Raw genomic sequence first — 17,138 nt, 5'->3', positions numbered from 1 at the left:
ACCTGATAGCTCAGATCTCTGTTGCTGTAGTTAAAAATTATCATAAACTTAGTGGTTTAAAACAACTCAATTTTATTATGTATAATTCTGCAGGTTAGAAGTCTGACACAGGTCTCAGTGAGCAAAAGTCAAGATGTCAGCATTTCATCCTGGAGGCTTTAGGAGAGCATCCATTTTCTTGCCTTTTCCAGCTTCTAAAGACCACCCACATGCTTCAGCTCATGGCTTCCTTGCTCCGTCTTCCAAGACAGCAACCTCTCTGACTGTCCTTCTGGAGTCCTGTCTCCCTCTGACCACAGTGGGGAAAGATTCTCTGCCCTTAATGACCCGTGGTGAGACTGTGCCCATGTAGAAAATCCAGCATTCTCTCGACAACCTCAAGATCCTTAACAAAATCACCTCTGCAAAGTCCCTTTTGCCCTGGAAGGTAAAATATTCATAGGACTTAAGGGTTAGGAGATGGATATCTTTAGGGGATCATTATTCTGCTACCACAACTAAGATTTGGTGATGTAAGCCTTTAGTATTCTATTCATTTTAAGCAATGAGAATGACATTCACAGAAATCCTTTTAAAAACATTCAGTCAAATACAAAGTTTTAAGGAAAGAAATTTGCTAGTTTTTCCTTTCCACCCAGTTGATGAAAAAAATTACTTGGTCTGACTGCTTTCTCTACCCAACCTACTGCTAAGCCCTCCTTTATTGGCCTGTAATACTGGTTCTTTCTCAGTCACCAAGATTACAATAGTGAAGTCTAACATGCAATGAATTCTGTATATATATTTATATATCGTTTTCTATATATTTATATTATAGATATAGATACAGATATAGATATATTTCACGGTTGAGTTTTGCTTCTTAGCATTTATTCCTGAGAGTCTTCTCTAAAATTGTTGTGTTCATTAATGTTACTTCTCAAACTAATTTCAAAAGTAATGTCAGTAATATAACAATAGTCAGTATTTAATAAGCACTTACTAGTATATAAGGATTTAACCTAAATAACTCTTTTGGCATATGTAGTAGCTGCTATCATTTGATGAGTGAAGAAATGAAGCAGAGAGAGGGTAATTTGCCCAACGTTTCTGAAACAGTTTGCATGGAGGTCAGACCAAAACCATAACACCCCGACTCCTGGGTCTGTACTCTTGATCCCTATTTTCACTGCATTTTAAGTTCTTGGAAGGCAGGGATCATGCCTTAATATTTTGTTTAAAGTATCTGGCAGAGTGCTTCAAATACCTGGCACAGTGCTAGCTAGCACTTAAGCGTATAACACTTACCTGATCAATTAATATGTACTACTTTCATGTCTTTAATTATTAAGCAATTTAGATAGATTTGGTGTCCCCAAGGTGCTCCCCTGATTTCCTTGGGAGGAGGTGGGTGAGGAAGAGGTGACAGAGAGCACAGCATATAACTGCCGTTAGTTTACATGTTGGTACAATAGACAAATAATGTTTTATGGTTGTTGTGAGAGCTACTCAGCCACACAAAGAGCCTCATGATAGCTCACTGAGATTTGCTGTTCTTTGTCTTCATAAACACACGTATATACACCTGAATCTGGAATACTAGGCGTGATTCCTACCTTTTCACCTTAAAGCAGTTCAACTTTGAAATTGTTTTCACTAGAATGGTAGAAAGCAGAGTCGCAAAGTTCACAAACTGTTGACCCTGTGGGCAGTTGTGAACAGCTTCTAAACTTAGGAGGAAAAAAGACTCCCTTTCTGCCGATTAGTGAGAACATTTATCTCAAGGCCAGAATCCTCAGGTTTCTCAAACCTTGGTTTCCATCAGTGAGGAAGGAAATAGTTAGCTGACTACCTAAAGTTTTTTTCTATAACTTGGATTTATTTTAGCCTCATCATCCAGGACTAAATGGCTTGGAAGAAATTTCCTACCTCTAACTGCTTTCCTAGAGCTGCCAAAACAAATTATCACAAACTGGGTAGATTAATGCAACAGAAATGTATTGTCTTGCAGATCTGGAGGCCCTAAGTCTGAGATCAAGTTGTCGGCAGGGTTGGCTCCTTCTGAAGGCTCTGAGGGGACATCTGCTCTGTGCCCCCTCCCAGCTTCTGGTCACAGCCGAGCATCCTCAGTTCCTTGGCTTGTAGATGTTTCCTTCCAACCTCTGCTTCCATTCTCATAGCGTTTTCCTATGTATCTGCATCTGTGCCCAATTTTCCATCTTCAAATAAGGACATCAGTCATATTGGATTAAGGTCCCTCATCATGACCTTAACTTGATTAAATCTACAAAGACTCTATTTTCAAGTATGATCAGATTCACAGGTGATGGGGAGTCAAATATCGACAGAGGTTTGGGGGAGGACACAATCCAACCCACGGCACTGCCCTACCTGTTGAAGAACTTACATGTTAAGAATCACTTAGGGTTTCCCTGGTGGCACAGTGGTTGAGAGTCCGCCTGCCGATGCAGGGGACACGGGTTCGTGCCCCGGTCCAGGAAGATCCCACATGCCGTGGAGCAACGGGAGAGGCCACAGCAGTGAGAGGCCCGCGTACCGAAAAAAAAAAAAAAAAGAAGAATCACTTAAACCAAGATTCCACTTAGACCTAATTATATGGATACGTTACAGAAGTCAGTGATTTGATCATATGACATCGATTATATGTGGAAACTAAAAAAAGAAAAATGATACAAATGAACTTATATACAAAACAGAAACAGACTCACAGACATAGAAAACAAACTTATGGTTACCAAAGGGGAAAGGGGGGAGGGATAAATTAGGAGTTTGGGATTAACATATTCACAATACTATATATAAAATAGATAACCAACAAGGATCTACTGTATAGCACAGGGAATTATTGTAATAACCCATAATGGAAAAGAATCTGAAAAAGAATATATGTATATTCTTTTATATTACATATTTATATATTCTTTTATATATATTCTTTTATATTCATACCCAGATATATATATATATATCTGAAATTAACACAGTGTTTTAAATCAATTATACTTCAATAAAAATTTAATTTAATTTAATTTAATTTAAAAATTATTATTAAAGAAAAGAATTTGGTGATTTGGTTTCACTCTGAAGACCATCACCTCAGGCATCAAAGTCCTCATGGAAATCAAGGAAAATGTCCAGTTCAAACACTGTCCATTAAACTATGAAATGTATAACCCTCCCTTCCTCAGTACCACTTATGTATTATTCATCAGTCATGTGAAGGTTGTATTCCTTTTTGTCCTCTATTATGTGGTCACCCCCAGGTTCACCGACATCTGATTCCAGAGCCAGTTAATCAGAAGCTATGTAATGGCTTCCTATGTGCTCAACACCAACTAAGAATCATGAGGCTACTGAAATTGCAAAGAATGTGATATGAGAAGTGGTCAACCAGTCCAATCTTTTCACGGTGCTCAGAGGAGAAAACTAAGACCCGGAGAGGTTAGTTGTCTCTTAAGTTAACCCTCTAGTTAGTGACAGAGACAGACATCTCCAGGTATCAATTGTACCTAATCTATTCTTTTTTCTTCCTTTTTTTAAAAGAAAATTTTATTGAAATATAGTTGATTTACAATGTTGTGTTAATTTCAGGTGCACAGCAAAGTGATTCATTTATACATATACATATACATGAATCCATTCTTTTTCAGATTCTTTTCCCTTATAGGTTATTACAAAATATTGAGTAGAGTTCCCTGTGCTATACCTTAGTCTCTTGTTGATTACCTATTTTATATAGAGTAGTGTGTATATGTCAATCCCAGACTCACAATTTATTCTTTCCCCCTGACCTTTCCCCTTTGGTAACCATAAGTTTGTTTTCTATGTTTGTGAGTCTATTTCTGTTTTGTAAATAAATCCATTTGTATCATATTTTAGATTCCACATATAAGTGATATCATATGGTATTTGTCTTGCTCTGTCTGAGTTACTTCACTTAGTATGATAATCTCCAGGTCCATCCATGTTGCTGCAGATGGCATTATTTCATTCTTTTTTATGGCTGAGTAATATTCCATTGTATAAATATACTACATCTTCTTTATCCATTCATCTGTCGATGGACATTTAGGTTGCTTCCATGTCTTGGCTATTGTAAATAGTGCTGGTTTCAATTCACTACCACCCCACGATGCCTGTATAACTCACAAGTATACATATGGGGTAGTGTTGTTCCAATTTTTACTCTCCTTTGCTCTCCATCCCTGATTACAGACAGTGTGGAGGAGAGGGCTCCTGATTTTGTCTCCAGGAGAGGAATTCTCCCCTCTGCATTTCACTCTGAGGACCTAGAGTACATGATAATATGTCAATATGGCAAACCTTTGCTATTATCACTCTTTATCTAATAAATAAGCTGGTAGGAAAAGCCAAAACCTCATTCAGGTTCTATGCAGCTGCTTAAACCATCTCAAAGTCGGCTTTCTTCCCAAAACTCTCCTGATTCTCAGCATTTCAATTTGCTCAAAAGAGCACTGAAGGGTTTGCTTGGGCAGCTGCTAATGTCTAGATCTGGATATAAAAAAGACAGTTACACAAACAACAATCACATTCTTAATCAACAGTGATTTATGCCCTTGAAACTGGGCAGTAAAAATTCAGACTGATTTTTTGTAAGTTATGCCTTCCTGCCTGCAATTCACTCACCCTTTCTCCAAGTTTCATTTTCTATACAATCTGAAATCTCAAGCACTATTGTGGCTTTGCACTTGCAGAAATAAATTTTAAAAGGAAGTGTGATTAATTTTGCTTTGATCCCTTTTTTAAAGCCAAAGAGAAAATACGAATTTCAGCGTGCACAGTCCAGAAAAAAAAAAAAAAAAAAAAACAGAAAAGGGAAGGATTGAGAACCTACAGGGGAGGAGGGAAAATTCAGTCAAAATTAAAGGTAATTCAGTTAGTTACTTAATTACTGAACCAAATATCCCTTAAAGTTATTGCCAACCATAATTTTTATAAGAAAAATTAGACCAATAAATTTTAACAATATAATCAATCTACAAAATTAGCTTGGAGCCCATTACTTGTATCTTTAACAGAGAAACATGGTAAAGTTTTTTTCTGACAATAGTCAGATAATTTTATTTTCAATCTACATAAATTCCACCAAAAGCAACTTTGTAGAGACACAATATAGCATAACATTTAAATAAAGAGCTCTAAAGTTAGGCTTCCTTGAGTTGAGGCCAGGCATTGCAATTTACTAGCCGTATGACCTGGACAAATTAATTAACCTTCATAAGCCTTCCTCAATTTTCTTTTGTCGTGAAATAGAGGTAATAAATAGTCCCTGCCTCACAGGAATGCTGTATAGACATAAGGGGATAATGTATGTAAAGTACTTGTAGTAAGTTCTCCATAGATAATTCAGTATTATCTGCCTGAAAAAGCTGTGTCAAATAAGGCATTTGGAGCATAAAATATGGAAAATGACAAATAATGGGTAAAATGCAACAAGATGTTAACAGTGGTTAACATCAGAGCAGTGCAGCTATGACTGATTTTTTTCTTTTTCCACTTCCCCAAAGTTTAAATGCACTTATATTATATTTAAAATGGAATATGATTTTATAAAAGTCATTAGGGCAAATATGTTACAATGGAAAACTTTAAGTTATTCTTAATATTTTCTCTATGGAAACTTTCAGTCTCTAGAAACCAGAATCCTCCTTACCCCCAAGCCCATGCAACACACACTTCTCATCCCAAGATATGGCTTTACCAAAGTCTACACCCCACAGGGCACATGCAGAGAACTCATACCATGGCATTGATTCAGCAGGCCTTTACCATTGAGTTCAGCTTTAAAACATCTCTAGAATTAGAAACTCATGTTCTTCAGAACTCAAGAAAAATAGAGCTGATTCATTTGTATAAAATACATATTGATGTTATCATATCAAAATTCTGGATTTACATTAACCATTTCCTTGCAATATATTGTCCAAATGTGATTTTACTAAAATTAACTGCTATTGATTTAATATTGCATTAAGGAACTGAGAAAATAAATATTTAATTTGGGGTTAGCTTTTTCAGTGTCAAGATTATTCATGTCAAGTTCAATATTTTGAAGTCTAACTTCAAATATTTTGAATACGTGGTTTTAGGTGGAGAGAAAGGGGGTAAATCTGCTTGTTTATTTTTTAACAATAAGTAATTCAGAAATAATTTATGGCAGCTTGTGTAAAGACATTTAGTACAGCAACTATGTCCACATAAAAGAAACTTGTTTGGAAAGCCAATTTATAACTTACAGTTAGTGGATTTATGAATAGTTCATTTTAAAAGTATGTAAAAGCCATACATCATTAACAAGTCAAAGCTAGTCATCTGATTTCTTATCCTTTATGAATTTTGAAGCAATATTTTGTTAAAAAGGGGAAAAATTTGTACATAAAAGTGGTTAAGAGGCTTTTCATAAAATTTCCTAATAAAGTTACAAAAGATGAGAATTTGGCCATGACTGGTGAAATTTAATTTGGGTTTATTTTCTATTTTTTTATCCTGGTAGTATTCTAAGAAAGGGACTTATTTGCTCCCCTGGAATTTAAAATCATAAAACATCAGCATGCTGTTTGCATAAGCTTCTCTGGAGATGGGTAAACAGAGAAGACACGGAGGATGCTAGCAAGCATTCAGTGTGTCCCCTGGCAACATTCTCTAGAGGTGAAATGAGGTAAAAATAAGCATCCACAATGTCATGAAGTGACAAATAAGGCATAAAAGAAATCGAACAACCTGCTGGGACTTTTCCCCAAGCCTCTTCAATCTCTCACAATCTGTGAGAAGAAGACGTGGCCGTAGACACCTCTTGAAAATGTAAGCGGAGTTTTAAGCATTGGCTGCACATGACGTCTTTTTTTTTCACCTGCAAAGAGGAGCCACCTCCTTATCTATCTTCCTGAAACTCCCAACAGGACCACATGAATACAAAGTGTAAGTAACCCTGAAGGCATGTGTACTCAAGAGATGCATTAGTCTGTCATACAGAGTGAAGTAAGTCAGAAAGAGAAAAACAAAAACCGTATGCTAACACATATATATGGAATCTAAGAAACAAAACAAAACAAAACAAAACAAAAAGTCATGAAGAACCTAGAGGTAAGGTGGGAATAAAGACACAGACCTACTAGAGCATGGACTTGAGGACACGGGGAAGGGTAAGGGTAAGCTGGGACAAAGTGAGAAAGTGGTATGGACATATATACACTACCAAACGTAAAATAGATAGCTAGTGGGAAGCAGCCGCATAGCACAGGGAGATCAGCTTGGTGCTTTGTGACCACCTAGAGGGGTAGGATAGTGAGGGTGGGAGGGAGACGCAAGAGGGAGGGGATATGGGGATATATGTATACGTATAGCTGATTCACTTTGTTATATAACAGAAACTAACACACCGTTGTAAAGCAATTATACTCTAAAAAAGATGTTAAAAGGAAATGAAAATTTAAAAAGATTTTTTAATTAAAAAAAATAAAAAAACAAGACATTGCAAAAGGATGAGAAACTGTGTCTGAGAACTGAGAACTGACCACTTATTAATGACCTTCAAGCAAAGTGTCACTGGAGTAGTGGGGGTAAAAGTTCAGTTGGAGTGGTTTTAAAAAAATGTGTGGAGATAACTTAGAGATGGCAAGTGTATACTGAAACATGGTCTAAGATAATGAATTCATTTTGAAATTTACCTAGAAAATCTAATTTTCTTACCTTATCTTTTGGATTTTTTAATACTCCATGATTTTTTTTCCCTCTTTTTCTCCCCACCCCAGCCCTGGGGTAAGATCTATACATGACAAGGAAGAATAACTAATGCGTTAGGACTTGTTTGAACAGTATATGACCAAACCAATAGGAAAGTCAAGAGTGCCTTGAATTCTTCTCCTATCGTAGTTAATGGAATGATCCATTAGGTGAGTTATACATTTTCAGATGATACCTATTACCATGGTACAGACTTTTAATGTTGTGAAGTTATATTTAACAACTTAAATATAAACAATATTGATTTGCAATTTTCCTAATGAGCCTTCCTAGCTGAAATTTGACTGAAGATTTCATAAATCTCAGAGCCTAACACACCAATCTTCCAGTGTATCCTATGAAAGGATATCCTTATTTGGCAAAAAGAAGAGTCAAACTTGAAAAATAATTTTCTTTTTTATTTCTGGCCTTAAAAACAGAAACTCCTGGGGCTTTAATGAGAAAGCTCCTTTAACGTTGGTGGGGATATTGTAGAGAAGTTCCCAGCAGAAAGCCTCAGGCTGTGCTCTGCTCTCTAACTAGTGCCTGTAAATACCTCACATGGTGGTAGGTTTCTGGCCCTCAGAAAAATAAAGGCCAAACTGTACAGTAAGTTTTAGATTTCTGTGTGTCATATTAGGGGTTCTTGTTCTGTGTTTAGTGGGTGATCAAACATCCCTGAGGCACCACTTTGGGTTATGTTCTATATGCCATACCTTCCTTGACTTTTCTTGTTCTGCCACCTCTGATGACTTTCAATCAACCCAAAGACATGTATTTATTGCTGCCCTTCATGCCTGCATCTTCTCTGTCACCCACCTAATCACTCAATTGTAGTAAGATTGACAAAAACCACAAAAAACATAACTGGAAAAGAATTGGGCTGGAGAAGATGGATGGAGGTGGGGACTAAAAGAAAATAAGTAAATCCTGCACAGGGACACTTGGAATAGACTATGTCCACTTGAAGTATATGGGATCTGCTTTCCATATTATAAGAGGTGAGGAAATGTCAGTGCAGTATGGTGCTGAGAACTGAGGACAGGAACGGGCCTTGTTTATGGCCCAGTTCTGGATGGACACTGCAGAGATTACAGCAATGGATAAAGTCAAGTCCCTACCACTGAGAAGTCTAGGATCTAGTGCTAGGTGGTCTCTCTAAAAACTAGAGCTAAAATATCAAGTGACTCCCTAATAAACATAATTAGGGACTAGGTATTACATACGAGCCAAAATATTAGTTACATTTGGGTCAAAATTTTACTTTATGAAATGCCTCCTTGTTAAATATTTTATTTTCTTTAAGTTTTTAGGAATATCTCTGGTCATTTCTCAGCCAAACTGGAGAAAATGAGGTTCCCCTTCAGTCCAGGGAGGAGGAGGTAGGGGTACGAAGAAGTAAAGCAATAATCCCTCCTGCCTTGGCTGCTGGGCCTGTGCTCACAGTGGCCTCAATCCCCACACCCTGGAGCAGAGGTGAAGGAACAAGACCACCTGTGCAAACTAGAACTTCTCCTTGACTGGGGGACCAATGGTGACAGCCACCTCCTAGAACTCTTAAATCTGGGTCAGGATATTTGCCTGCCTGAGCTTACTAGCAGGAAATACAAGTTGTGCTTCTGTCGTGGCTCATCCACATGTTCACTTGTCTCCATGTGGGCTTTTCTCTCCCCCATCTCCAAACACAGAGACTGGGTCTGCAACCTGGAACTTCATAGCCAAGCTGACATGAGCAGTATCAGATCAGCATAAGGAATCATTAGTAAAGTGCTAAAATCACAGTTAAATCCCATGCAACAGTTGGTCGGGAAGCATTTATTTACCATTTTTATAGACCATTGGATTTCCAAATGCTTCTGCAGAATTACTTTTCATTAGAACAAAGTAATCACTTGGTAGATTTTAGCTTTGATCCTCCATAACTATGACACATGTTCATTTTTTTTCTTTTGCTAAGGATTAACCCATTGCCTAAATCCAAGTCCTTTGAAGACATACCTAAACAAACCTGCAAAAAAGCAGCATTTGTGTGGCATTTCCTTTGATGTGTGTGGCCAGAGGAAACACACGTCACCTTTCCTTTCAGGGATATCTTTTGTAACAGCAAAGGTCTCTCATTTAATTCCAGCCATTTGATATTGGATGAATTTCTATTGTTGCTTGTTACTCAAGGTAAATAGTCTGTTTTGCAGATTGGAGTTTGGATTTACTCATATTTTTAAAAAAATATTTTATCTCAATGAATAGTGGGAAAACTTCTGCAACATTTCACGAAGCTGGAATTGAGTGGGATGATTTTGCCCTAATTAGAGATCAGTTTGCTAGAATTTTACAATTCCAAGTGAGGAACTCATGGTAAAACGAACCCTAATAAACACTGTGGGCTGCCTTTCCTTCTCCACTGAGGTCAATGTAATCCAGCAACAGAATCATTGGTTTCTGCCGTTCTTGTATGGCTCTCATTTTCTGTAATTTCTTCATCTGTCATTACTGGATTTTTTCAGATAGCTCTGACCTTGGCGTGCTTCTTTATTCTTTTTGGATAGCAGGGTGGACAAGCATCTGCTTCTGCAGTTGCTAATGTCAAAGTTATTTGCCAAGAACAGAAGACGCATTTCTCAACATTTTGCAAATAAATCCTTAAAAAAGAAAAAGAGTTCATGGGAATGAGAATGTTTTGCAGTTAAATACCATATGATATCACTTATATGTGGAATCTTAAAAAATGATACAAATGAACTTATTTACAAAACAGGCTTAGACTCATAGACATAGAAAACAATCTTATGATTACCAAAGGGGAAAGGGGGGAAGAGGGATAAATTGAGAATTGGGGATTAACAGATACAGACAACTATGTATAAAATAGATAAACAACAAGGACCTACAGTATAGCACAGGGAACTATATTCAGTATCTTTTAATAACTATAATGGGAAAGAATCTGAAAAAGAATATATATGTGTGTGTGTAAACATATAAAACTGGATCACTTGGCCGTACACCTAAAACTAACACAACTTTGTAAACCAACTATACTTCAATAAAAAAGAAAGTATCCCTAAAAAAAATTAATGAAAAACTTGTTCTCTATTTTTTGAGACGAAAAATATTCATAAATCATACATTTGCTTCTTAGATGGGCATAAATCTCTGTCTCACCTTCCCTACTCAAAGGTATCTGCATTTGATCTCGTAAAAATTTCAGAATGATGGCCAAAACAATAACAGTTCAAGAATGCTTTTTCATTTATTTTGCTATCACCAATCTCTGCAGGAAGTGAAGAGCACTTTATTTTTCTTTATTTTTTAATTTTAATTTTATTTTTTTAACATCTTTATTGGAGTATAATTGCTTTACAATGGTGTGTTAGTTTCTGCTGTATAACAAAGTGAATCAGCTATACGTATACATATATCCCCATATCCCCTCCCTCTTGCATCTCCCTCCCACCCTCCCTGCCCCACCCCTCTAGGTGGTCACAAAGCACCGAGCTGATCTCCCTGTGTGATGCGATTCCTTGATAGAAGGAATTTAGAGAGCTTTACTTTTCAACAATAACCTCTTGTCAAATGGGTCCTGTACTAACCAGTTCTTTGGGAATGGCTTCTCATTTGTACATATGGTGATGGAACAGATTTGATGGTCTATCAGCTTCATAAGAAAGAACATGGTATTCTAAAAAAGCACCTCATCTCCCCCTGAAACACTGGCCTGAGCCATGAATTTCATATTACTCTGTGCATTGGTGCTCAGATATCCCACTAGCCATGAGCTTTGATGTTGTTTCATGGTCACAGTGACATACATGGCTGCCTGGAGAGTCCAGGTTCTTAAAAAACTGTTCACGATGATAAAGGGTGAGGCATCTATTTCTACCTCTCAATCTTCCACAATCCTCAATGACTTCATATAAGCCAACCAGATAGATACTGGATTGTTGAGTATATATTGGGGACTTAACACCATTTTTAAGAGTGTTGTCACTCATACAACTGGCAACAGGAATACAAAAAAAAAGTTTCAATCAAAGCAATGGTAACAAAAATTTTACAAAGGATCAGTTTTTGGTCATGAAAATAGACTTTTTTATATGACTCTCCGTGAAAGTAAAAATTCTTTCCTAGCACAGAGCTGATTTTATATGAGTTCAAATCTCTTCATTGTTTTTTCAATCTCTTGCTTCAAAGCACACTAACTAATCAGTTGAACAAAGCTCTAACTGGCTATTATATGTACTTGCAAACTAGCAAATTCAATTTTCGACATAACAACACAAAGTAAAATGAAGTGGAATGCTGTGATTTTAAGGGGGCTTAATCCTCTTTTGTTCTGTGAACTTCACCAGCTTTCACACCATAGCGGTCTCACAGCCCTTTGTTCAAACTCACAACATCGAATGTAAAGAATGGCTTTACATTGTGATTTTCTTACCCGAGGAATCCAAATGCATCAAGAAAAATGTTCATCAAGGCTTGGAACAGAAAGAGGTATTTATTTTACATGTGCCCCAGTCCTGTGTAACTCAGCATCATGGCAAATAGATTGAGATTGAAATTCTGAGTTGAAATTCTCTTTGTCTCCTATGAATCAGGAAGCCTGAACACATGGCCCAAGATGATAACACTTTTAAAGAGTAGGTACCCATCTTGGGGAACACTGATAATGACCATTTCACACACATGAGTAGAACCAGACATGTGAGGGCTATTGCAAACTTGACCAGCTGATGCTTTTCTCGATTAGATGGCTCTTAGTCAATGTTTCCACTTAAACACCTGGCCATGGTTTCTGCAATTTATCTCGGTGTGTGTAAGAGATAAGAATTCTCTCAAGGAAGTGAGTCACTGCGACAGAGTGGAGAGAGGCCTTGGATGAACTTGGGAAGGCTGTGTGGCCCAATTGTCTGTCATAAGCACAAGCTGTGAAGTTGTGTGGATTTGGATATGAATACTAGGTTGTCACTTACTGTTTGTTCTTAGACAAATTATTAACTTCTCCATTCTTTATTTATCTCATGTGACAGAGTCTAGAGGACTAAAGTATTTACTATTTTTGAAGCGTGTCACACCATGCCAGCCTCATAGTGTGAACCTGATATGGGTAGCTATCTTATTTTTTAATTTTTATTTTATATTGGAGTATAGTTGATTTACAATGTTGTGTGAGTTTCAGGTGTACAGCAAAGTGATTCAATTATACATATACATATATCCATTCTTTTTCAGATTCTTTTCCATATAGATTATTACAAAATATTGAGTAGAGCTCCCTGTGCTATACAATAGGTTCTTGTTGGTTATCTATGTTATATATAGTGGTGTGTCTATATTAATCCCAAACTCCTAATTTATTCCCCCCCTTCATTTTCCCTTTGGTAATCATAAGTTTGTTTTCTTTGTCTGTGAGTCTGCTTCTGTTTTGTAAATAAGTTTATTTGTGTCACTTTTAGATTCCACACATAAGTGATATATTATGATATTTATCTTTCTCTGTCTGACTTACTTCACTTAGTATGATAATCTCTAGGTCCATCCATGTTGCCACAAATGGCATTATTTCATTCCTTTTTATGGATGAGCAATATTCCATTGTATATATGTACCACATCTTCTTTATCCATTCATCTGTCAATGGACACTTAGGTTGCTTCCACATCTTGGCTATTGTAAATAGTGCTGCTGTGAACATTAGGGTGCATTTTTTTCTTGAATTATAGATTTGTCTGGGTATATGCCCAGGTATGGGATTCCTATATCATATGGTAGCTCTATTTTTAGTTTTTTAAGGAAGCTCCATACTGTTCTTCATAGTGGCTGCACCGATTTACATTCCCACCAACAGTGTAGGAGGGTTCCCTTTTCTCCACACCCTCTCGAGCATTTACTGTTTGTAGACTTTTTAATGATGGCCATGGTGGGTAGCTATCATGATTAAATTAGGAGATCTACCATACTGTTTCATGCCACAACCCTCTAGAACTCACAAGTTATTATTTTCAAAATATAAATGAAAAATTTGTACCAAATGAGCCTACATGATGACCAGATCTCCAACTGTATCATTCTCCCATTATTTGTCTTTTACTTTATCTCATGCTCTTTTCAGTTGATTTAAATGGTGCCCAGTACTTTTTCAAGAAACTTTTAAAGAGCTGAAAGATAAGACAAGCAAATGGTTTGTGGAAGTATTCATAAGGCAAAGCTGATTTAGCTGTCATCAGTCCAGGCAGTAGAAACAAAGTTATAAATTTCTTAAGAGCAACAACGTAGGGGGGAAAAGGATAGAGCTTTGAGGGAAGCAGAATAGGACATAATATCAAAGGCTGTATCTCTCCATCTCAGAGAAGGAGGATAAATCAGCGTTAGTGAAAAAGGGGAAGAACCAATGGAGATTTTACAAAGATGAAATGGCTGTATATGGCATAAAAGTATTGTGATAGTCAGATATTGCATTGAAGAGGCTTTTAGACAAAATAAAATAGAAGGTTGCAATTCTGCAATTCACTAAAAACAAAATAGAAAGAGAAGAAGATAGCTGATAGTGGAGAAAGAGATCTGAGATGTTGAAGGGAGTTGAAGGGGATTATTCTGCGACAAAGGGAAGTAGACTTACGGGACTGGCTTCTTGAACTTCACTGTCTGGTTCCCATTACTCTTCCTCTTCAAAAAAAAAAAAGTCATCCATTTTTTTCAGGGCAGAACATTTTGCCAAGTATGCTATTTAAATACTGATTTTAGAACATTTCCTTGATCTGAAAGCACACTACCAAGATTGGCAAAAATCCAAGCTCTTTCTTCCTGGAGTCCTTGTCAGAATTTATAGGAGAAGTGTTTTACTACCAAAGATAAAATTGAAGAAGAACAGAACATCAAGTGCACAAAACACAATTCCTGAAAATAAAATGCATTGGCTGGAGCTATCATGAAGGATATTTGAGAAATTATGTAAGAGATTCTGTTTCATAAATATATCTGAAAAAATAATATTTCTTTTTTTAGTAGGAACATTTGAAGAACAGAAAGGAAAGGCTTAAAAAACTCTCTATAAAATTAGTTTTTCTTATGTATGAAAAAAATTAGCTAACGCCTCTGATTTCCATTATACCACATATAGACACATATTAACTTTTACAGTTTCATGATCAAAGATTTGAAAATGGAAGCTGATGAAGAAAAATGTGTTCCCTTATTTTCCTCTGCTGGATCCCAAGATCTAAGGCAGTGCCTGACACAGAGTTGGCACTCAAGAATTATTTATTACATGAATGAACCAATAAAACTGTAAAGAAATCAAGTTAAAATAAATTCTGTAGTCACTACCAGTTCAGAGCTAATTTGTCCAGAAAGTCCTGAGATGTGGGTTTAATCTCATGGTTTGGGGTATCCTAACCTGAGTTCAAAGTCTCAACTCTGATAATAGTAAATCACTCAGTTTATAATCAACTGTGAAAAGAAATCAACCAGTTGATTAAGAAACAAAAGAAAGAAAACAATCTAGCTCTTTATCTGGATTTATTGTCCCATGTGTGTGGTGTGGAGTGTGTGTGGGTGTGTGTCTGTGTGTGTGTGTGTGTGTGTGTGTGTGTATGTGTGTGACCATCAATAGCTCTGAATCTTTCTCAGTGATACAAATGCAGGTAACCTTCTCTGGTTGACATAGTTCCCTTTAAAGACTACTACTGGTGTGATGACTACAGGTGCAGAAAATGCATCTAAGCCCACAGCAGCCTGTTTTACATACTGTTTCTAGAATATCCTTTCAAGTTATCTCCCATAGTCATGAGTTTTCTCAGAATGGTTAGTCAATACACTTTGAACCTTAAAATATATAATGACCCACAATTATGTATGAAAAACACTTCAAAATTAGACACATCCTGCTTCACTCCTTGATTCCCTTGTGCCTAAGTAACTTCTAGAGCTTCCCATCCTCCTCCCCAACACACTCACCAGTCTACCCCAACAGACTCTCTTCTCACATGGTTCTCTTCCTGAAGAACGAGAAAGGAGAGAAAGGCATACAATTATTCTTTGGAAACCACTAAAATGAATAAAGAAGATGGCAAATGAGAAAGAATGATGTCTCTAGTATAAAGCTATAAGATGACCAACACCGAAAGCAGAAAGCAGTGCATTGATTTCTTTGAAAATAAACAATAGGGTTCTAAGAAACCTAAGAAGGAGAAGATGGGATTATACCAGCAAAGACACTGCCATTTTGAAATGAAACAGGCAGAGAAAGCAGGACAGAATGAAGAAATGCTGTCAAACTCACTAACTGCAGATCATGGGATTTCTCAGCCTGCATGATTCTACAAGACAGGACCATAAATCTCTTCAGTTATGAATGTGCAGTACTCCTCAAGAAAACAGAAGGATGATGCTGAGGGTGATTCAGAGATCATCAGGGCTGATACTCTCACCACAGGCCCAAGGGACAGAACTAGTTCCTTCAGTTCTCACTTGGCCAGGATACCCCAAACCCACTGCCATCCCAGATGTCATGTGGGCAGGACCTTTCAGAGAGCTGCAAGGGCAGAGCTGGGGGGATGATGCTGCCACTGTTATGACCCTGAAACGTGGGACACCAAACCAGAGAGGATTATTCTCAAGACTTTAGGGCCAATGAGAGTTGTCTTTCTAGGTTTTGGACTTACTTGGGACCTGTCACCCCTCCTTTCTTTCCTATTTTTCCCTTTCTGAATGGGAATGTTTATCCTTGACCTGCCCCATCACAGTATTTTGGAAGCCCACAACTTGTGTGGTTTCCCAGGTTCAGAGCTGGAGAGGAATCTTGTTTCAGGATGAATCATACCTCAAGTCTCCTGCATATGTGACCTAGATGGTATTTAAATGAGACTTTGAACTTTAGAGATGATGCTAAAACAGTTTAAGATTTCTGGGGCTGTTTGCATGGAATTTATGTATTTTATATGCAAGAAGGATGTGAACTTTGAAGGGCTAGTGCTATAGACTGAATTGTGTCACCCCAAAATTCATATGTTGAAGCCCTAACCTCAATGTGATGGTATTTGGAGATGGGGTCTTTGGGAGGTTTAGACAAGGTCGTGAGGGTGGAGCCCTCATGGTAGGATTAGTGCCCTTATAAGAAGACACAGCGGAGAGCTTACTTCCTATCTCTCCACCTGCACACCCCAAAAAGGCCATGTGAAGACACAGTAAGGAGGTGGCTGTCTGGAACCCAAGGAGAGAGCCCTCCCCAGACACTGGCCCTGCTGGCACCTTGGTCTTGAACTTCCCATCTCCAGTACTGTAAAAGGTAAATTCCTGTTGTCGAAGCCACCTAGACTGTGGCGTTTTGTTACAGCAGCCTAGTCTGACTAAGACAGAGACCAAAACCCTAACCTAGATGTGCTGCCTGACAGATGAGG

General features: G+C 37.4%; 2 long non-coding RNA genes across 3 annotated transcripts; both read right to left on the bottom strand.

The window, feature by feature from the left end:
• Positions 1-55: 55 nt before the first annotated feature.
• LOC309813458 lies at positions 56-2,883 on the bottom strand. The gene is made up of 2 exons (XR_014295504.1): positions 2,387-2,883; positions 56-420 (listed from the first exon to the last, which is right to left on the bottom strand). It is a non-coding gene; the product is annotated as an uncharacterized lncRNA (long non-coding RNA).
• Positions 2,884-2,959: 76 nt separating this feature from the next.
• LOC309813461 lies at positions 2,960-15,737 on the bottom strand. 2 transcript variants are annotated; one of them, XR_014295506.1, is made up of 3 exons: positions 15,697-15,737; positions 14,360-14,582; positions 2,960-10,382 (listed from the first exon to the last, which is right to left on the bottom strand). It is a non-coding gene; the product is annotated as an uncharacterized lncRNA (long non-coding RNA). The 2 variants fall into 2 exon arrangements; XR_014295507.1 differs by having other exon boundaries at positions 14,360-14,406.
• Between the last annotated feature and the right edge of the window lie 1,401 nt (positions 15,738-17,138).

Source organism: Mesoplodon mirus, assembly GCF_964341445.2.
Source record: "Mesoplodon mirus genome assembly, chromosome: 2".
Lineage (NCBI taxonomy): Eukaryota > Metazoa > Chordata > Mammalia > Artiodactyla > Ziphiidae > Mesoplodon > Mesoplodon mirus.
The sequence above is the reverse complement of the archived record's forward strand: the minus strand, read 5'-3'. Positions and strand labels throughout refer to the sequence as shown.